At 38.2% G+C, this 23,247-nt stretch overlaps 1 pseudogene; it reads right to left on the reverse strand.

Annotated features, from left to right (window-relative positions):
• Positions 1-287: 287 nt before the first annotated feature.
• LOC150005935 (ATP synthase peripheral stalk subunit F6, mitochondrial pseudogene) lies at positions 288-1,545 on the reverse strand (annotated as a pseudogene).
• Positions 1,546-23,247: the final 21,702 nt, after the last annotated feature.

Here is a 23,247-nt window from a genome sequence, read left to right on the forward strand (position 1 = left end):
ATATAGAGAGGGACTACTGTACTCTATTGAAATGTAAATATCTCTTGCAGGGGCTATTCCAACCTTTTATCAGATAACGATTATAAAAAGTTCATACTTTAGCAGAGGTTGGTCAGGAAGAGAAGGAAAAGCTGAGGCTGATGAGAGATGAAGAAGGGCACCAAAACAATTTTTTTTTACACCCAACATCACCAAATAATTTATTTGGAATCAGAATTAAAGAACATTTGACAGTTGTTGAAATGTATATTTATTCGGGTACTTCTGATCAGTTTGTACAACCTTTATAGGGCAAATTACCAGATAAATTTTACATTTCTTCAGGACTGGAGTTTATTATGACTTCAAATTTGGGATCTTCAAATTTGAAGTCAGGGAACACATTCGGTCTGCTTCGCCATACATTTGCTTAAGCTGAAAAAGTTCCCTTTTCAACTCTTGCTGATACTCTGGGCCAGTATCAACATGTCCTCCTGAACTGTCACTTAGTTCCGTATTCTCTAATCTTGTCCATGAAGAGTTTCTGTACAGGATCAAGTTCGTTATTAAATGGCACTGCTGTAACACCAATATTCCTCCTGAAATAGACTGAGATTGCAGACTGAATGACAGAAGAGAACCTGAAGAGCCTCTAAAGAATCATGGTGATTCTGTTATGGACAGGAAGCATCCTGGAGACACTCTCACCAAAACAAATTTTATTACCCTTCCCAGACTGCTTTTTTAGGATTACCTTAATTCTGCTTGCAATTATCCCTGATGATCATCTCTGGGTGGAGGCTAGTGGTTTCCCTGAACAGAAAATCAAGCTTCACAATCTGGATCAAGAACAAGGACAACCTTACTACTTGCTCACCTTTAATCCAAGGCATGACCATCTTTCTTCCATTGGTAAATGAATCCATTATTGCTTAACTTTCTAAAATTACTCCCTGTCAAGCTGTAATGTTCGCCTGGGACTCTCATCTACACAGAAAATACAACACATGATGCCTGTTTGCTTTTCTCTTTTCATAGGAATCAATAATATCAAAACACTCCCTGATATGCTGGAAGACTGGAAATTTGCATTTTGAAAATTAAAAAAAATAAGGGAGGATCCATTTAAAATTTTCTTGTTGATAGTTCAAAATGTCTAGCCCTGCCACTAATTGAATTAGCAGACAATATAAATCCCAAATAGCTGAATCACTGGTACAAAGGAAGGAAATTATAAATACCAACTGTAGCCTTGTGACCAGTTGCAGAAAGCAAGGACTACAGCAGCCACTCATATTTTCTTCCTAACACACACATAATTATAAGCAGTACTCCCTCTTCCTTACTGTTTCATATAAGATATGTTGGTGGTGGTTAACTTTATAGTTTAGTTCTTAGGCTACAGGCTATCCAGGAGAGATTGTTCCTAAACTAGAAGAATGAACATTACCCAGAGAGAGGTCCAAGGAAGAAGACTTCTGAATTTCTCTTTCAGAGATACTGAAAATGTTTTCATTTGCACATTAGCTGAAAGCATGTGCAGATTGCTATGGTTTAGAAATTAAAGTATGGTTAGAAGGTTATATGTAGATGCTGAATACAAGGGGTGGACTATGATTGCTTTGGTGAGTCACTTTTAGCACATATTCCAAACTCCTTGGAGACATTCTTCCTATAGAAGCTGGAGAATTAAAAAGCATTTTTCTGATTTCCTGACTTCTGAGTTAAGATAGATACTTGAATACACACATCTAACTCTGCTTCCTCTTGAAACCCTAGAAAAACTACAATAAAGAGTTGTAGGTTTTTGTTTTTTTTAGGCATGAACCCTCAGGGGCTGGAAAAACAAGAGGCAAGAACAATAATATTTTGGAAGCTGCATGGTGGCAGCAAGGAAGCAGAGAAACAAACCAATTTACATTGCAGAAATCTCAAGATTCAAGAACTTGTACTAGATAATACTGGAGTGAAGGAGCATCATGCTGAAATACGAAAGGTGAAGTGAAAGATGTTTGAGTGGCAATTAGATCCTTAGAACTTCTCCATTCCACACATCCGGGTAATTACCCTCCTTTATCCTAGCAGAACTTGGGGGTTATTCTCTGTGGAGGTAAAAGATGTCAGGACTGAGGAAGGCCTGGCCCCACTGAAGGCTGGGTCCTGTACCAACAAATGGTCCACCAGATGTCTCAAAGGTAAACCTCTGAATTGGGAAATCCCATCCACTTGCTCAGAGCTACCCGTGTTTTCAATCCTCACTTGTTTTTAGTTTTTTAAAATATTTTTGGAGGTATAATTTATATATAGTATTGAAATGCAAAGATCACAAATGTACTGAGCAATTTTGGTAAATGCACACACCTGTGTAACTCATACCCCTAACACAACATGGAATATTCTTAACACCCCCCCAAAATTTGTCCCACATTTCAAATCATGAACAGACAACTAATGATTACAAGGCATATGAGGAAAGACTCTAAAATAGAAGATAAGGACCAAAGCAAACAATTTTTTAAAAAAAGCAATATAGAGGGAAGAACTCTTTTAGGAAAAATAAAACATACTTTAAAAAATTATATTAATTCCTTAGGAAGATGAGAAGAGTCTGCACATTAAATGTACTGAAAAATTCAAAAAACACAAAAAGAACTCTTAGAAATTGAAAACATGAGCCTTGGCTGGTGTGGCTCAGTGGATTGAGTGCTGGCCTGCAAATCCAAAGGTTGCTAGTTCAATTCCCAGTCAGGATACATGCCTGAGTTGCAGGTTGGGTCCCAAGTTGGGGGTGTGAGGTCCCGAGTTGGGGGTGTGAGAGAGGCAACACTGATGTTTTCCTTCTTCTCTTTTCCCCTTCCTTCCCTTCTCTCTAAAAGTAAATAAATAAAATCTTTTAAAAATTTTTTAAAAAGAAATTGAAAACAGTAATGAAAAACTTAATAGAGATTTCGGAAGATAATGTTGGAAAAATTTCCCAGAAAATAGAGTAAAAAAGGCAGCAATGAATAATTTAAGAGAATACTGGATGCCTACGAGAATAGATGAAAATTAGACTCACACAGAGGCATGGCATGAAATTTCACTGGGAACAAAGAAGAAATTCTACTAAAAAACTGGTTGCAAAGCAGAAATCAAAACAGCTTCAGATTTCTCAGCAGCAGCACTTAAATCTAGAAGTCAATGGAGCAAAGGCTTCAAAAATGAGGGAAAAAATATTCCTAATCTAGAAGTCTGTATTATCACTTTATCAATTAAATGGGAAGGTAGAATAAAAAGATTTTCAGACATCCAAGATCTCAAAAATTTATCCTTTACATACCTTTTTTTTTCTTTAGAAAACTGCTAGAAAAATATGCTACATCAAATGAAGAAAGTAAAGCAAGAAGGCATATATATATGGGTCACATGAAAAAGCAGATTCAACACAGCAGGGAGGCAAAGGGAATCCGTTAGATACCGAGAAGATGGACTCCTCCATGACTGCTCTACACAAAGCATAGATCTTTTCAGAAAACCTGAGACCAAGGACTGTGGATGTCCCATATCTATAGCTGCCCTGGCCTCCAGAGTAACTGCATAGGCACAGTGAAAGCCCATGCACAGGCAATAAAAATTAATCAAAATGATAACAAAGGATGTTCCTAACACAATGGTACACTGAATGCTGGGGTCTCTCCATGTATTGGCAAAACTTTCCTGGCCTTTATTCACCATAATGCAAATAAAATAAAATAAAACAAAAAAATAAAATAAAAGTCTACCAAAAGAGGAGAAAATCTTCACATTAACATATATGCTCATATGTTGTATGTGGTTGTATACATATATGTATGTGTCTATGTCCTTGTATATACATAAACTATCTTTGGAGAGGTTATGAAGAAAATCTGCTTTCTGCTATCTACTTCTTTTTTGTTCCTTTTAATCTTTTTACTCTGTACACTAGCTGTTCAAAAAATGAACTAATGAATAAAATAACATATTTTCTTTAAAAAATTACAAACAACATGCCCAATGACTGAGCAGATTTACTTTTAGGAATTTATCCTATGGATATACTTGTACAAATGTGAAGTTCTGTAAATGCGAGGCCATCCACTGCAGCATTATTTGTGATAGCAAAGAACTGGATGTTGCCTAAATGCCCACTGAGAGAGAAATGGTAAAATAAATTATGTACATCTACACTAGAGAATGCTTTGTAGTCATTTAAAAAAGAATATTAAAGCTCGTTATGTGTTGGTATAGAATACTATCCAAGATATTCTATTAAATTTTAAAAGGCAAGATATAGAAGAGAATGTATAATTTATTATAAAAATACAGGAAGAAAAATATCTCTGACCTCTGCAACAGATTACCCTGTTATATGTTGTTATTGTATTCTGTGCTTTGCCTTTGTAATATTTACAACAATAATAATGATTATTTGTGTTAAAAAAAAATCTCATGCTTCTCATACTCCCCTGCAGCTGGTTCTGGGTGTGAAATAGATTGTACCAATTCAGTACATTATACAAGATTTGGAAGACAGAAGAGGCAGGCACCACCTTCTAATGTTCCTAGCTGTTGCTGCGAACAATAATGGTCATGGAATTACCAGGGGTTTCTGCAACAGTTCCTAGTGTCTAGAGATTAGCTTCACAGATATCAAAAGGTAGTTAAAGTAGCAGCTTCCCAATCCCTGGATCAGAGTTATAGCGGTGTGTTCTTAAACTCAACACTTCCAGAGCAGGGTCCTGATTCCCCACTTTCCTGACTGTGGCACTCCTCTGGCAGGACAGTTCAGTGGTGACGTTCTGGAGATCATTAGAAAGGACCCAGTTTATCCCACTTCGATAAGTCTCCACAACAACACTGTAAGCACCCAATTCCCTGTATTAAATGTGCTTATGCTTAAAATAGTGATTTGTTTCCTGCAACTTAACTTTAACTGATAGAATTGATAATATGGACTTTAAACATAAAGAAACTGCAAACCTCGTTTTAGAATCATTAAATTAATTTACTTTATCCTGTGCACTATATGCTACCAAAGTGGGTGTTAAAGGGTTTAAAAATTGAAAATTACCTATGATATTCTCTTCTGTATGTACTAACAGCTACTGGCATGTCAAAACATGCATAACAAATCAGGGCAGCATGTTTAACTTCATTTTTTAAGTTTATCCAGAATAGAATGAGGGAATAAATAAGAATTAAGGATTATTTTCAGTAAATGAATATTATTTAAATTGATGAAAATTAACATGACTAGCAGCTGGGCCATGGCATACTCTTTAACAAATGCCTGGTGACATCAATTTAAAGGTATGTCAGAAACAACTGGGTGACTCAGATTTCACTCTCCTTGACTAAGTGTCCTGGAATGATTCTCAGCAGGCTGGGAAACCCATTAAAACATCTCATAGTCCATAACAATAACAGGTTCATTACCTTTTAATCACAGTGATACCGTGGGGAATTATGATAATTCTGAAATTGTCTCTTTTTATATTGTTTGCAGTGTGAATTTGATAGTGAGTGAATAAAAGGGAGTGATACAGGAGCAAATATAGACTACCACTGAGCATACATTGTATATGTTCATTTCTGATGCAGCGTTTTATATTTACATTTAATCCAGTAAAATTTTTCTGAGTGCTTTTAGAAAAGAAGTATTTGGAGGTGGCGGTGATTAAGAAAGTAAATGACTGAGAAGTCACAGCTCTCTGCAAAGGCAGGTACACAAATATACAATTTTCTGGCAGAGAACAAACAGCAACAAACATCTGAATCTGAGTTTTCAGAGATATATTCAGTGTTAACGAGGTCACTAGTGAAGGCAGAATAAGAATTTCTTTGACTCTCAGGCCTGTTAAAGACTGGTTAGAGCCTTCCAATTCTTGACTATATGTGAATTATCCACTTGTTGAATTACTGTTTCCTTAAAATTCAACCAGCACAACCCCAAGTGACCCTTCTGCCTAAGATATATTTAGGAAATACTGACTTATTTAAATATAGACATTATGGGTGATTATGTTCAAGATAAAAATATAAAATAATATAATATAAGATATTATATTATTATATTTCCTTTTGCTAAAGCTAAAAGGAAATGTTTTTTTGATAACCCAAAGTTAGTTTTGGAATTAAAATTATTTTGAGCTGGCAGTGCCCTTAAAGATTTCTTGTCCAGCCCTGGTTGGTATGACTCAGTTGGTTTGAGTGTCATCCCATAACCAAAAGGTTGCAGGTTCAAGTGCCAGTCAGGATGCACACCTAAGTTGCCAGTTTGATCCACAGTCTGGGTGTGGGTATGTTGAACCTCAGGTCCAGACTATACGATCCCCACTCTGGGCACTGATCCCTTGTCCTGGCAAGTATGGGATGCAACCAATTGATGCGTCTCTCTCATTGATGTTTCTTTCCTTTCCTCTCTCCCTTCCCCACTCTCTAAAAGCAGGGGAGAAAAATGTCCTTGCGTGAGGATAAAAAAAAAAGACTTCTTGTCCAATTGTTTCATTTTATAGCTGAGAACACAAATGTAGTGAGATTACTGACTTGCCCAGAGTAACACTTAATTGTGAAATTAAAATGTTTAAATCATATCTTTTCTTCTATTAGCCTGCACATAGTTTTTAGAAATATCTTTAGAATTATCTGCAGTATGGGGGAAATGATCCACACTGAAGCGTCCTAAGAACAGAGCTGGATTCAGGGTAATGAGCTGATGAGGTGATGGGGTATGTGGCTGAGAGAAGGGGCCTGCCAGGTGTTACTTTGCTCAGCTTTGTTGCCGGTACTATAAAGGAGTCTTCAAAACCTGCCCTCACTCTCTTATTTTATAACTCATTCATATAGCTTATTACCTTTATAGTATATCTTTCCTGAAAGGAAACATTGTATAGTTCCCCCTCAGGTGCCTTTTGTGAACTATGGAATCTTAGGGAGGAGCTGGACCTACAAGGACTCTGGAAAAACTACCAGTGGGCTAGCAGAGCTCCAGGAGAAGAGAGAAAGTAAGGTTTGCAGTGTATATTTAATGCTGCCAAACAGGTGGGGGCCAGAAATATGAGAATTTACGCCACTGAAGCTGTTCAACAGTAGTTGGTGGGGCTTTGCTAGGAGTGAGCAGATGGAGTGAGATGGAGTGTCTATGAAGCCAAGAAACAAATTCCAGAAGCTCACCTCAGTATCACTGGCTGTCTTCCAGGGGAGAGACCCACAATTGGGTGCATAAATGTATTTGTAGATATACTCAAATTTTAAAAGTAAGTCTGCAGCACCTCACATCCATTAGGATGGTTACTATCAAGATAAACAAAAAAACAAGTGTTAGCAAGGATGTGCAGAAATTATAACCCTTGTATACCGCTGTGGGGAATATAAAATGGTACAGCCTCTATTCACAATATGGCAGTATCCCCAAAATTTAAAAATAGAATTACCATATGATCCAACAATTCTACTTCTGAGTATATACCCAAAAAAAGTGAAAGCAAGAACTTGAACAGATATTTATACACCCATGTTCATAGCAACATTATTTACAATAGTTAAAAGATGAAAGCAATCCCAGTGTCCATTGATAGATGAAATAAACAAGTGTCATATATACATACAAAGAAATATTACTTAGTCATAAAAAGGAATTAAAAGGCACCCAAGATGGCGATGGAGTAGGTGGAAACTACACTTGCCTCCTTCCAGCACCAAACTGGAATTACAACTAAATTATAGAACAATCAACCTAAATAACCAACTGAAGACTAGCTGAACAGAAGTCTTATAAGCAAAGATTTACAGAAGAAGCCACATCACAACTGGAAGAAAGGGTAGAGATGCAAAAAGGGCTGGCCCTGCACCCATATGTGATAGTTAAGAATCTGTAGGGATATCTCAGGTGAAGAGGTCCCCCTGAGGAGTGATGGGTCTCAACCCCATGGTGGGGCTCACCAGCCTAAAGCACCAAAGCCAAGAAGAGGAGTCCATAAAACGTCTTGCTATGAAAATCAGTGGGGATTCTGTCTGATATGGAGAAATGTGAGTCTGTTAGAAATCCAAGTGCCCTCTTAAAGAGCCAGTCTTATGCTAACAGAAGAGTCTTCTGGCTGCAGTTACCCTGGGCCCTCAGTGCAGAATTTCTTGGAGGGCACTTGAGGTGATCCTGCAGACTCAGGGGGAGTCAGAAACAGCTGGGGAGAGACTAAGTTGTGTGGCTGTGGGGAAAGAGCCATTTTCCTGCATCATGCCCCACCAGCAATGCTCTGCCATGAGAGATCCACTAGTACCACCCTCCCAAATATCTGTAGCCACACCCAGTCCTGATTGGTTGTTTTTTGCTTCCTTATTGTTCCAAATCATTTATTTGATTCTCAGCTTCATCCAGTCTACTGTTGTTTCCCTCTAGATTGTTCTTTATTTCAATTAATGTATCCTCTATTTCTGACTGGATCTTTTTTATGCTGCTGAGAATCTCATTAAGTCCTTTAGCATCTTTATAACCAGTGTTTTGAACTCTACATCTGAAAGATTGTTTATCTCCATTTCATTTAGCTCTTTTTCTGGAGTTTTGATCAGTTCTTTCATTTGGGCCATGTTTCTTTGTCTCATTTGGCAGCCTCCCTGTGTTTTTATCTATGTATTAGGTAGAGCTGCTTTGACTCTGTGTCTTGGTAGCATGGCCTAATGTAGTAGGTGTCCTGTAGGGTGCAATGGCACAGCCTCTCCTGTCACCTAAGCTAGGTGCTCCAGGTGTGCCCTTCGTGTGGGCTGGGTATACCCTTCTCTTATAGTTGAGCCTTGATTGCTGTTGGCAGGTCAATGGAAGGGATTTACCGAGGCCAGTCAGTTGCAAGTATTGGCTGTGACCACTTACCACCAACCTCTGCCCTCCATGGATGATCAGTTGGGCAGGGACAGGGTGGTGGTGCTCCATCATTGTCTGTAGCTGTCCACTGGGTATGCAGGCTCTGGGTTTTTCCAAACACTGGGGGATGTTAAGAATAGTAAAGGAAATGGAGAAGCCAAAGAACTTATATGCATGACCCATGGACATGAATTAATAAGGGTGGGATTGCTGGAGGAAAGGGGGTTATTAGGTGGAGGGAAACAAATGGGAAAAAAGTAGGACTACTATAATACATAATCAATAAAATATACTAAAAAATGAAAAAGAAAAAAAGAGAGGACCCAAATATATAAAATCAGAAATTAAAGAAGATAAATAACAACTGACACCATAGAAACACAAAATATTATAAGAAAATATTATGAACAACTATGTGCCAATAAACTGGACAATCTGAAAGAAATTAACAAATTCCTAGAAACATAAAATCTTCCAAAATTCAATAAAAGGAAACAGATTATCTGAACACACTGATTACAACCAAAGAGAAATGAAGCATAAATTTTAAAAATCCAAACAAACAAAATTCCTGGACTGGATGGATTCACAGGTGAATTTTAACAAACATTCGATAAAGAACTAACACCTACCCAAAATTTCCAAAATTTTAAGAGAAGGAAAGACTTAGCTCATTTTACAAGGCCAGCATTTTGTGATTCCAAAACCAAATGAAGACACTAGAAAAAAAGGAAAATTTAGGCCCATATTCCTGATGAACAGAGATGTTAAAATTCTCAACAAAATATTAGCAAAGCCAATTAATTCAGCTATACAGTAAAAAGATCATGCACCACAAACAAATGTGATTTATTTCTGAAATGCAAGCTTGGGACAATATCTGCAAATCAATTAATGTGATACACCATATAAACAAAATGAAGGATAAAAGTCATATGATCATATCAATAAATGAAGAAAAAGCTTTTCACAAAATTAAACACCCATTTATGATTTTTTAAAATCTCAGGAAAGTGGGAATAGAGGAAATATACCTCAACATAATAAAGGCCATATCTGACAAACCCACAGTCAACATCATACTCAATGAAAAAAATTAAAAGTGTTGCCTTAAGACAGGGAGGTCCACTGTTATGACTCTTATTCAACATAGTACTAGAAGTCCGAGCCACAATAATTAAACTAGAAGAAGAAATAGAAGGCATTACAATTGGAAAGGAAAAAGTAAAACTGTCATTATTAGCAGATGACATGATACTGTATATAGAGAACCCTAAAGATTCCACCAAAAAACTACTAAAACTGATAAATGAATTCAATAAAGTAGCAGGATACAAAATAAATACCCAAGCCCTGGCTGCTGTGGCTCAGTGGATTGAGCGTCGGCCTGTGAGCCAAGTGTCGCTGGTTCGATTCCCAGCCAGGGCACATTACTGGGTTGCACGTCAGGTCCCCAGTTGGGGGCGCGAGTGAGAGGCAACCACACAGTGAAAAAAAAGAAAAAAAAGAAAAAGAAAAAGAAAAAAAAATACCCAGTAATCAGTTGCATTTTTATACACCAATAATGAACTATCAGAAAGAGAAACTAAGAAAACAATTCCATTTACAATTGCATCAAAAAATTGCCTAGGAATAAGTTTAACCAAGGATGTAAAAGACGTGTACAGTACTCATAAATTATAAGACACTGTAGAAAAATATTGAAGAAGATACAAATAAGTGGAAGCATATACTGTGTTCATGGATAGGAAGAATTAACATTGTTAAAATGTCCATACTACCCAAAGCAATCTATAGATTCAATGCAATTTCTATCAAAATACCAATGACATTTTTCACAGAAATAGAACAAATAATCCAAAAACTTACATGAAACCACAAAAGATTCCAATAACCACAGCTATCTTGAGAAAGAACAAAGTTAGAGGTATTATGCTACCTGATATCAAAGTATACTATCAGGCTATAGTAATCAAAACAGCATGGTACTGGCATAAAAACAGACACATAGATCAATGGAACAGAATAGAGAGCCCAGAAATAAACCCATGCCTTTATGGTCAATTAATATCTGACAGTCTATTCAATAAATGCTGTTGGGAAAATTGGACAGATACATGCAAAAAAATGAAACTAGACTAGCTTCTTCACCACACACAAGAATAAACTCAAAATAGATTAAAGACTTATGTTAGACTCAAAACTGTAAAAATCCTAGAAGAAGATATAGTCAATAAAATGTCAGTCATTCCTCATACCAATATTTTTTCTGATATATCTACTCAGGCAAGGGAAATAAAAGAAAAATAAACAAGTGGGGTTGCATCAAATTGAAAAGTTTTTGCACAGAAAAGGAAACCATCAACAAAACGAAAAGAGAGCCTACTGAATGGGAGAAGATATTTGCTAATGGTATATCTGATAAGAGGTTAATATCCAAAATTTATAAAGAACTCGTGCAAATCAACACCTGAAAAAACAATTTGATTCAAAAATGGGCAGAGGACCTGTACAGACACTAGAATATAAAGATGGCCAATAGCTATGTGAAAAGATGCTTGATGTCACTAATCAGAGAAATGCAACTTAAAACCATAATAAGATTCACCTCAGACCTATCAGAATGGCTATCATCAATAAATCAAAAGACAAGTGTTGTCTAAGTTTGGAGAACAGGTAACCTTCATGCATTGTGGTGGGAGTGCAGATTGGTGCAGCCACTAAGGGAGTTCCTCAAAACATTAAAAATGAAACTGCCTTATGACCAAGAGAATCTACTTCTGGATATTAACCTAAAGAAACCAAAAACGCTAATTCAAAATAATATATGCACCTCTATGTTCATCACAACATGATCTACAATGGCTAAAATATGGAAGCCCCCCAGGTCCCAACAACATATGAGTGGAGTAAAAAGTGGTGGTACAAAACAAACAAACAAACAAACATAGATTCTTACATTACAAAAATAGTGGTGGTACATATATACAATGGAATATTACTTAGCTCTAAAAACTGTAATCTTACTATTTGCGATAGTATAGATAGACCTAGAGGGTATTATGCTAAGTGAAATAAGTCGGTCAGAGAAAGACAAATGCCATTATGATTTTACTTAGATGTGGAATCTAAAGAACAAAATAAATGAACAAATCAAACAGAAACAGACTCAAAGATATAGAGAACAGACTGATGGTTGCCAGAAAAGAAGAGAATTGGGAGGCTGGGTGAAAAGGATGAATGGATTGAGAAGTATAGCTTGGTAGTTAAAAAATATCACAGGGATGTAAAGTACAGCATTGGGAATATAGTCAATAATATTGTAATAACTATTTATGGTGCCAGGTGGGTACTGGAAATATCAGGGGGTATGCTTTGTGAAGTATATAATTTTCTAACCAATATATTGTACACCTGAAACTAATACAAAATAATACTGAATGTAAACTTTAATTGAAAAATAAAATTACAATGGGTGGGGATTGCTTAAGGGAATGGGGGTTGCTGGGTGGAGGGGGACAAAGGGGGAAATTGGGACAACTGTAATAGCAAAATCAATAAAAAATAATTTAAATAACAAAAGTAAAATAAATGAATAAAAGAAAATGTCATCTGCTGAACTGCAGATTCCAACTGAAAAAAAAAAAGAATTAAATTCTGACACATGCTTCAACATGGATGAACCTTCAGGACATTATGCTAAGTGAAATAAGGTGGTCATAAAAGGACATATACAGTGTGATTATACTTACCTGAGGTACCTATAGAAGTCAAATTCATAGAGACAGAAAGTAGGATGGTGGTTGCCAAGGTTAGTGTAAGGGAAAGTGGGGAGTTAGTGCTTAATAGGTCAGAGATTCAGTTTTATAAAATGAAAAATGTTTTAAAGATGGACAGTGGTAATGGTTGCATAAAAGTGTGAATGTGTTGTCACTGAACTATTAAGATGGTAATTTTTTTGTTTTATGTATTTTATCATATTTTTAAAAAATGAGTAATGCAGTATTCCTGAAGTGTGTTAGCTGAATGTATAATGAATTCTTTTTTTTTAAGTTAGAAATGAAAATCACAGCCTATCTTCCATCCATTCTTCTCTTTAATGGTTCCTTCCTTGATCCCCCTTTTCTTTGCTTTTTCAAACATTTATAGGCTATCTAATGCATGCCAAACATTAAGAGAGGCCCTTGGAGGCTCAGATAAAAGATACCACGCCTTGTTCATAATCTGGCAGAAGGGACATACCCCAGGTAAACAGACATCATCATGTGATCAAGGGTCTGATGGAGGCAAACTCAGTTTCCCACGAAAGGTCGGAGAAGAAATACCTAATGCAACCTTGGAAATGAAGGGAGAACTTGTTGGAATTTAGAATTCCTGAGTCTTAGTGGGTTAATACATGTTTGCCAACTAATGGAGAAAAAATCTGAACTATCTTAACAATATTAGTAATAACATATTCTATAGTAATTAAGCTACTCCACACACACACACACACACACACACACACACACACAGAGTCAGTCCAGAAAGCATCCAGCCATGCTATATGAGAAATAGAGACATTTATTGAAGAAGATGCAAAAAACATTGTACATAGGACAATGGTGCCTCAGTCCCCTTCAAAATAGACACCTTGGGACCTCACACAGTTCTCCCAGCATCTCTTCCACTGTTCAAACACCCTGCAAAATCCCTTGTTGGAATCACCATCAGCTTCCCCATCATATATTCCTAAATTTCATTGACAGTCTGAAATCTCTTCCCTATCAAAGGTGATTTTAGTTTTGGGAAAAGCCAGAAATCACATGGCACCAAATCTGGGTTGTAGGGGTTCTGAATCACCTGGGTGATTTGATGTTTCACCAAAAAACTCTCCACAAGACATGATGCATGAGCAGGTCATTGTTGTGATGAAGCTGCCTATCACCAGTTGCCCATAGCTGCAGCTGTTTTTGTCATATTGCATCTCTCAACGGAAGAAGAACACGGAGGTAGTAGTCCATATTAGTTGTTTGGCCTGGAGGGGTGTACTCATGGTGGACAACAGCTTCCCAACCAAAAAACACAGTTAATATGGTCTTAATCTTGCTACAACTTTGCTGTGCCTTCTTCAGGCCTGGAGAACAAGGCGACTTCCATTGGGATGACTGAATCTTTGTTTCCAGATCATAGTTGTAGACCCACCATTCATCATTCATCTCCAGTTATGACCATCTTGAAGAAATCTGGTTCATTTGTAGTGGTTTGAATCAAATCATTAGCAACTGCAGCATAATGTTCCCTATGCTCTGGTACCAGAAGCCATGGAACAAATTTTGCCATGACATGTTCCATGCCAAAACCCTGCATCAAAATCTCAGACACAGTAGTTTTTGGAATCCCCAGATCAGCTTCTAGTTCTCACATTGTCAGTCTCCGATTTTGTTGATTGTGCCCATACACGTTCGATATTCTTAGGTGTTTTACTTGTTGCAGGCCTTCCAGAGTGTGGATCACTTTCAACAGATTCTCAACTACCTTTGAAGCATTTGTGCCACATTTTTATTTGTGCTTCAATCATTGCATTTTCCCTGAAAGCCTTCAGAATCATCTGAATAGTTTCCATGGAGGAATGTTCAAGGTTGACGCAAAATTTGATGCAGATGTGTTGCTCTACTCACTCAGTCATTTTGAATGCAACAGCCACACTGTACACATGCTCACTCAATGGTGTCTACCACCCCCACTGACTAGTACAGTGAATTCATTGTTCATGCATGTGCATTCCAGTCTACTCTCCTTGGTTGCCAGATTACATCAATGTTGGGCAAACCAGTTTTGTCATATTAATAATAGCTGGACTTTTTCCAGATAAACCCTGTATATATTATTCGTCCAACTAATATTTATTAAATATTAGGTGCCAGGCACAGTCCTATGCACTGGTAATATAAAGGTGAACAAGATAAAGTTCCTCTGTCATGGAGCTTATGAGGAGATTGTCAATAAATACATAGACAAGTAAATACATGGTATATCAGATTGTGGTACATACTCTAGAGAACAATAGAATAGGAGAGAAAGAAAGGCAGGTTTGGGATGAGGGAAAGGGTGTCACTAATTTTTACATGGTGGCTGGGGAAGGCCTTACTAACATAGTGGCACCTGAGCAGAGGATTAAAGGCAGGGAGAAGGGAAGGAGCCTTGCAGGAAGAAGTGGAGGCCAATGGAATAGCAAGTGTAAAGTTCTTGAGGTAGAAACATGTCATGTGAATTAGGAGGACAATACAGCTGCAGTAGGAGAAGGAAGGGGAAAAGTACTGGGAGAGAAAGTGGTGGGGGTTGAGAAGAGGCCAGCACTCCCATCATGTAAAAAATTTGAAGTCATAGTAAGGATATTGGCATGTATAGTATGAGATGGAAGCCGCTAGAGGGCTAAGTAAAGGAATGCCATCGCTTGACTTAGGTTTTAAAGAGATCATTTTGTCTGCTCTGTTGAGAACACTGAAAGGAGCAAGGGTGGAAATAATGTCATTAATTAGGAAACTATTGTAATAATCTAGGAAAAATTGATGGTGGCTTGGACTGAGATGACAGCAGTTGAAGTTATCATATTCTAGATATATGTTGAAGGTAGAATAAATCAAATTTGCTGAAAGACTGGATATTAGGTATGAAAGAAAGCAAATAGTCATGATGACTCCCAGGTTGTTGACCTGAGCAAACTAGAAGCATTGAGCTGCCATTTACTAAGATGGGAAGCCTTTAGGTTTGGGATAGAAGTCGGTAGGGAATCAGATATTTGGTTTTGGACATAAAGTTTGAAATCCTTATTGAATATATGTGCAGATATCAATTGGCTGTTATATATACAGGTCCAGAGTTCATGGGGAAAAAAAGTGCTGCTAAAGATATAAATTGGGGAGGGAGGATGGGTTGTGGCTGACAGGGGGTCTAGGATGATGCTGATTATGAGTGACAAAGCTTTTGTAGACCGGGTCCCTAAACCGAGGCTGCCAGGGAGATTCTGATATAAGTGATTCATTGTAGGAGTTCTTTCAGGAGAATGGGAGTAGAGGGAACAGGAAAGGACAGTGAAAGAAAGTTAAGCAAGGAGACTTCCGGCCAAGATGGAGACCTAGACAGAGAAGCTGCATCTCCCTCCACAACTAAGAAGGAATACAACTACCTCAAAACTAGAGACAACCAAAGCCCTGGCTGCTGTAGCTCAGTGGATTGAGCGTCGGCCTGCAAGCCAAGTGTCGTTGGTTCAATTTCCAGTCAGGGCACATTACTAGGTTGCACGTCAGGTCCCCAGTTGGGGGCGTGAGTGAGAGGCACCACACAGTGATGTTTCTCTCCCTCTCTTTCTCCTTCCCTCTCTAAAAAAAAAATAAACATACAATTAAAAAAAAAAAAACAAAAAAAAACTAGAGACAACCAGAAGTTCCAGAAAATTGAGCTGCATGGAAGTCCAACAAACAAAGATATAAATAAGAAATACTCACTCAGACAGAGCCTGGGCAGAGAGGACGTGGTGTGGTAGCGGCAGGAGTGGTGGCAGCGGCAGGTTGGCAGAAAGTGCAGTCACACATTTTAAAAAGTTGGGAGGGACACCCAGGGAGTGTTTCCAGCACCAGACAAGACCACGCAGTTCATGGTCCCAGCACCAGGGAAAATAAACCCTCATTGGTTCTGACTGGGCAAACCAGTAGGGGTTGGGGCAGAGGAAGAAACTGCCAGTCTCGCAGCAGAGTCTGCTTGTTTAAAGGGCACCCACAGTCCTAGAATGCCTGCAGACCCACCCACTCCAGGAACGATGGCCAGGGCAATAGCCAGTCCCATGTGGGAGTGGGAGAAGTGCTTGGAAAATGGTCCAGTGCTGAGCAAGTGGTATTGTTCCCTCTCAGACACCTCCTGCACATACAGCACCACAACATGGTGAAATGAGTCGCCCTGTATTGATGAATACTTAAGGCTCTGCCCCATACATGTAACAGGTGCGACAGCTCTATCTAAGATATAGAGACAAACACAGGAGCCTGTTAAGATGAGGAGACAGAGAAGTATAGCCCAAAAGTGGGAACAGATCAAGGTTCCAGTAGGAGAACTAAGCGATGAGGAGATAACCAACCTAACAGATGTAGTGTTCAAAACACTGGTGATAAAGATGCTCACAGGCTTGACAGATAAGCTTAAGTATGGCAAATGCATAAAGGAAGAAGTGAAGGCTATGCTAAATGAAACGAAGCAAAATCCACACAAAACCAATGGTGAATGGAAGGAAACCAATGTTCAAATCAATGATTTGGAACATAAGGAAGAAAAAAAACAGTCAACCAGTACAGAATGAGGAAACAAGAATTGAAGAAAATGAGGAGAGGCTTAGGAACCTCTGGGACAACTTCAAACATGCCAACATCCAAACCATAGAGGTGCCGGAAGAAGAGGAAGAGCAAGAAATTGAAAGCTTATGTGAGAAAATAATGAAGGAAAACTCCCCAAATTTGGCAAAGGAAATAGACATACAAGTCCAGGAAGCAATGAGAGTTTCAAACAAGCTAGACCCAAAAAGGACCACACCAAGACACATCATCATTAAAATGCCAAAGGCTCAAGATAAAGAGAGAATCTTAACAGCAGCAAGAGAAAAGCAGAGTGTTAGCTACAAAGGAATGCCTATAAGACTGTCATCTGATTTCTCAAAAGAAACTTTGCAGGCAAGAAGGGACTGGCAAGAAGTATTCAAGGTGATGAAAAGCAAGGACTTACAACCAAGATTATTCTATCCAGCAAAGCTATCATTTAGAATGGAAGGGCAGATAATGTGCTTCCCAAACAAAAAGCTAAAGGAGTTCATCATCACCAAACCATTATTATATGAAATGTCAAAGGGACTTACTTAAGAAGAAGAAGATCAAAATTATGAACATTAAAATGAACAAACTCACACCTATCAACAATTGAATCTAAAAAATAAAAACAAAATCCAACTAAGCAAACCAGAATAAGAACAGAATCATAGGTATGGGGATCATTTGGAGGGTTATCAGCTGAGAGGAGGAAGGGGGAGAAATGCAGAAATGGTGCTGGGATTAAGAAGCATAATCGGTTGGTACAAAATAGACAGGGGGAAGGAAGTTAAGAATAATATAGGAAAGGGTGAAGCCAAAGAACTTATATGCATGGTTTATGGACATGAACTAAGTGGGGGTGGGATTGCTGGAGGGGAGGGAGTACTGGGCAGAGGGGAGCAACATAATCAATAAAATATGCTTAGAAAAAAAAAGACATAAATCAGAAGTTCTGCCATATACTGGTTCAAAGCCATGACACTGGATAACATTTCCAGGGGAGTGAATGTAGACAGAGAAAATGTCTAATAACTGAGCCTTGGGGTACTTGGGGGTGCTCCAAATAGTCAAAGTCAGGGAGATGAGGCAGAACCAGCAAAGAAAACTAAAAAAAAAAAAAAAAAGGCACAGAGATAAAAAGAGGACCAAGAGAATCCTCGAAGTCAAGTGAAAACACATGTTTTAAGGAGGAGAAAGTGAGCAACTGTGTCAAATGCTGAAGATAAGTCAAGATTGATGAAGGCTGAAGTTGTATTATTGCGCTTAGCACCATAGAGATCAGTAGTGACCTCAAGAGCTGCTTTGGTGGAGTGGTGGGGGTGAAGTTGAAGTGCATCTGAGAGAAAAAAGCTTTTAACTACTTGAATTCTCTCTGGCTTGGTTTCCATACCTATAAAAAGGGTATGTTAGTACTTTCTTCGTATTTTGTAAAAAATAAAGGAGATAACATATTTGAAGTACCTAGTAAGGTCTAGTACATATCAATCCTTAATAAATATTATTTGTTATTATTTTTAGATTTCAACTCTTCAGGGGGAAAAACTGACATTTATTTATATCATCTTGCTTAATTACCTTTTATAAAAAGCTCAGATAAGAACTGTCACATTTAACTGACCATTTTCTCTTTTTTATATTCCTTTTCTTTAAATACAGAAATAAAATGAGGGTACATAGACAAAAGCAAAATGAGAGGGAGAGGAAGAGGAATTTGAGCGTGATAAAGGCAGGACAAAACTCCTTTAAAAAGAGTTTTGCTGCAAAGAGAAGAAAAATTGAGGATTGCTGTAGGGTGTTTTTGTTTTAGTTTGTTTTCTTTAAGATGAGAGAAACAACTGTGAGGTGGAGAAAACGATCCTTTTTGAGAGTGAAGAATTAATAATATAAGATGGAGAGGGGCTGTCCTTGAGAGGAAAAGAGGAATAGAATGTGGTACCAAGTGGATAGGTGGGTTTTAGGAATGTAGACAATTCTTCCATGACCAAAGCATAGGCCAAGTCTACAGATATAGATGTAGGCGGGAGGGGAGAGGTAGAGTGGGAGTGTGTGGAATTTCTCTTCTCATGACTGCTTTCTGCTTTGTAAGATACAAAGCAAGAGCCTCAGCTGAGAGTAAGGAGTGTCAGAGGTGTTGGACGTTTGAGAAGAAATGCAAAATATAAGATAGTTGTCTAAGAGATGGGGAAAATGACTATATTAAAGAAGGGTAGGAGGATTACCTGGCAACACTGAGGGCCTAATTAAGATTGATGGTTTAAAAAAAAAAAAAAGGAAAGAATTATTTGTAAAGATTTGACAATACAAAGGAGGTTGGGCTCTGGGGAGCAAATTAATAAAGAAGTAACAAAGTTTGCTTCTAAAAAAAAAAAAAGATTGATGGTAAAGAATTTAAAGTAAAAACAGTTAACATGCTTTTTTTTATTGTGTTTACCTGTGTGGATAGTGGTTCAGGTTTGGGGTTTTGTCAGGTGAGTACAATGAAAGGAGAGAGGAGTAAAAGACTTGCTGTATACCCAAAGGGTAATTGTAATGAAGGTGGGATAGCAGGGAAATGAGGCTATGAGGAGATAAGGAATGATAAAATGGTGGTTGAATCCTGACGGGGTACTAGAGGAAGGGTATAGGAAAGTTAAAAGGTGGGCTCAGAGAGTGGGTTACTTGAAATTAAGATGATAGAGAGGTTGTCGTTATTGGTAATGACAAGACATGACCATATAGGGAGGGGATGACTGTGATAAGGTGAAGGATGAGATCCTTGGAGAAGTGATGCAGGGATCAAAGACTTGGAGAGGCCAGGATAGGATCATCTGCATGTCATTGAAATTACCCAGATGGGATGGGTAGGGTGGGGGGAAGCAATGGGGGGGGAAAGTGGGACAACTGTAACAGAAAAACAATTTAAAACAAACAAACAAACAAATAAATAAAAGAAAGGAGGGGGGAAAATAAATTACCCAGAATTAAGACAGGATTATTTTTGGAGAAAGTAACAGTGAAACAGGAGCTAAACTCTTCAACTAATTAGAAGGAATGAACTAGGGTCTACAGATAACAGCAATGATTATTTTCTAATACTAGTTCTAAACTATTAGCCTTAATATGTCAACTTCAGAAATCCTACAGTCTTGATAATTTTACTACCAATGAGAAAGAAAACAGCTCTCCCAATGAGACTCACCACCACTGTTCAATGTATCATCAGAGAGACCCTGCCTCACTTGCCTGTGAAATAAGGCTTAGATCTAGGAAAATGATAGTTTATTCAAAGTGGGAAATGAGCTCTTAAAGGCCTTTGGGAACACTAATTGCAATGGATTAATAATTTATCTTTAACAGTTCTCAAAAAATATTTACTGAGGGAAATCTTATAAAAATTCTATAAACTCTTGCTTCTGGTAAATCCTGTCTAAAGCATGTTTAATAAATGGGCTTAGCTTTAATAACTTCAGGAAAAGAAAGCTTATCTATTTAACTACTATCTCTTGACTCGAGGGTGCAAAGATGTAGGGATCTTGCTCTCAAGGTCTAGTTGGAATACAGGAAGAAAACCAAAAAAAAATATGCAGTAGAGAGTGATAAAGAGCCTAACAGATGCTTAAGATATATTAGGGTAAAGGCACAGAAGTGGGACCAGATTTTGTGGGGATGAGGTTTCTGTCAGGGATCAAGGAAGGCTTCGAAGAAAGGCATACTCTGTTGTAAAGGAAAGGCCTAAAGAAACCTAACATGATACAACTTGCATTTTAAAACTATTTTATTTAATAGAAAAATCTTTGTATAACCTATTAATTTAGTCATCATCTACCCATGACTTGCTCTGCCATGCACTGTCCTAGGTCCTGAGAATGCAGCAGCAAACTGGGTATATCTTTGCTCACATTCTGGTAGTGAGACTGACACTAAATTTAAGTGCGAAGAATGTTGTGTTAGAGAAAGAGTGGGCCTATAACAGAGGGGACCTGCCCTAGTTCAGAGGAGAAACATTAGCACACAGTTGAACACTTGGGTGTTTGTCTAGTTGGCATGAGTTCTGTACTTTTGAAAGTAGAGTCATTCTCACAGTCATTCTGAATCACCCATAGGGCCTAGCCCAGGGCCAGGGGATGTAGTTAGTAGCTCAGAACCAACTGCTTGACTGATTTGGTCTCTTCTTTTATGCTGGGGAAGGCACTTCTAGATCTTCACCATTTTGAAAATAACCTAGTTTAGTGAAAATGCCAGAGAGAGTGTTCTGATTAAATTCTACCAAGCGGTTTTTACTGAGTATTTATTTAAGTTTTGTGTGGTTAAGAAGAACATGAGATTGTAGTCCTGAGATCACGTCACTGAGAAAAGTTCTGAGCTGGAAACTCTAACTCTAGCCAGCAATCTTACAAATTCTCATCATTGGTCATAACAGAACAATTTTCACTGTGTAATTTTTATGGAGGGTGGGTGAGAGGTGCCATCACCAGGGATGGTTTATTACAGACGCTCTTCAATTTACCAACTTCTACCTTACAGAATCAGGAAGATATAATCAAAGCCCAAGCCAGAGCAAAAGCTGGTTAACTCTGCCCATCAATAGATGACATTAGTAATAGTTAATATAGTGAGCTTTTCAGGGTGTGTTACAGTTGTGTCATTGTCTCTGATTTTTCTGGAACTCAGATCAAAGAGGGTAGCTATGTTGCCAGTCCCAACCTCATATTCCACTCTACTCCTTTCTACATTCATACAATGGCTTTGATGTCAGCACCCAGCCCTGTGGGGACTTCATGGTTGCAGAGAAACTAAAAAGTGGCAGAGTAATGAGGGACAATTCCAGAGTGATGATAATTTTCTACACATCGAAAAGAGTGTTAGTTATACAGGCATATGTATTTGTCAAACTGGCTGGTTTGGCTCAGTGGATTGAGCGTCGGCCTGCGAGCTAAGTGTCGCTGGTTCGATCTTCCAGTCAGGGCATATCAGAGAAGGAAAACTCTGACTCCAAAAAACCTCTGCTGCCTTGCGGCATACCTCTTCAGGGGAAAGGCTAAGGGAGTAAACCCCGACAGAAAATCCGGAGCCGGAGTCCCTAAGGCGGTTTGACGTTGTAGTCAACACCGGCAACTCCTGCGGCGCACCTGAAGCCAAGCTGTATTGACTCCGTCTTTCCCTTGGACCCTTCAGCTGCGAAGAGAGGGGGGGTCTGCTGCATGGGCAACAGCAGACCCTCCATATCACCCTGCCCAGGCTCTGTAGCTTCAGCTTCACTGGAGAAGGACACTCCAGCGTCATCGCAAGATGTCGATTCAACACGGGAGGAGACAGATACCGTGTCACTCCCGAGTCGGACTGCACAGCCATTCTCAGCGGTGCAGATAGACTCTTAAGAAGCTACACCATCGTCTCTCGAGACGGATGGCTGCCGACGACGATTTGTCAAAACACTGGAATGGTACATCACAGATTTATGAATTCCATTGTATGTAGATTTTACCCCCAAAAAACTATTAAAAAGTCCCTGTAATAAATTATATACATGCTGAAGTGTTTAGAGATGAAGTATATTGAAGTCTGTCAATGTATAAAAAATATCAGATGGATTGACAGATAGAGATAGATAAATAGATCATTATGTGAAGAGACAAATACAGCAAAATGTTAATTTTACTGTAGAATCTAGGTAGTTATATGAATGTTCACTGTAGAGTTCAATTTTTCTGAAAATATTTCATAGTACATGTAAATAATTTATATTTATACAATAATAGATAATAAATACTAATAAAATAAATAAATTTAAACTAGTAACTAATAAAACATTTGAAATTTTTATTATAAAATGTTGAGGGAGAAAAATGTAGCAGAATAGTCTCTCCTAGGCCTAAGGAACAAATGCTCAGAGAGCATGTCTGATCCTATCATTCCATTAATATCCTTAAGGATTCCCTGTACAACAAAATCTGAGCTCTTTGGCTTGGCATACGACACTTCATAGTGTCTCTCTCACCACATTTTCAATTCTCCAGGCATAAGCATAGAGCTGTAATATGGGCAACTGAGCTGGCTAGTAATTTGGTGACCCTTCAATATAATATTTCTTAAACTAATTTT

Source organism: Furipterus horrens, unplaced genomic scaffold (assembly GCF_987537825.1).
Source record: "Furipterus horrens unplaced genomic scaffold, mFurHor1.1.pri manual_scaffold_6, whole genome shotgun sequence".
NCBI classification, from domain to species: domain Eukaryota; kingdom Metazoa; phylum Chordata; class Mammalia; order Chiroptera; family Furipteridae; genus Furipterus; species Furipterus horrens.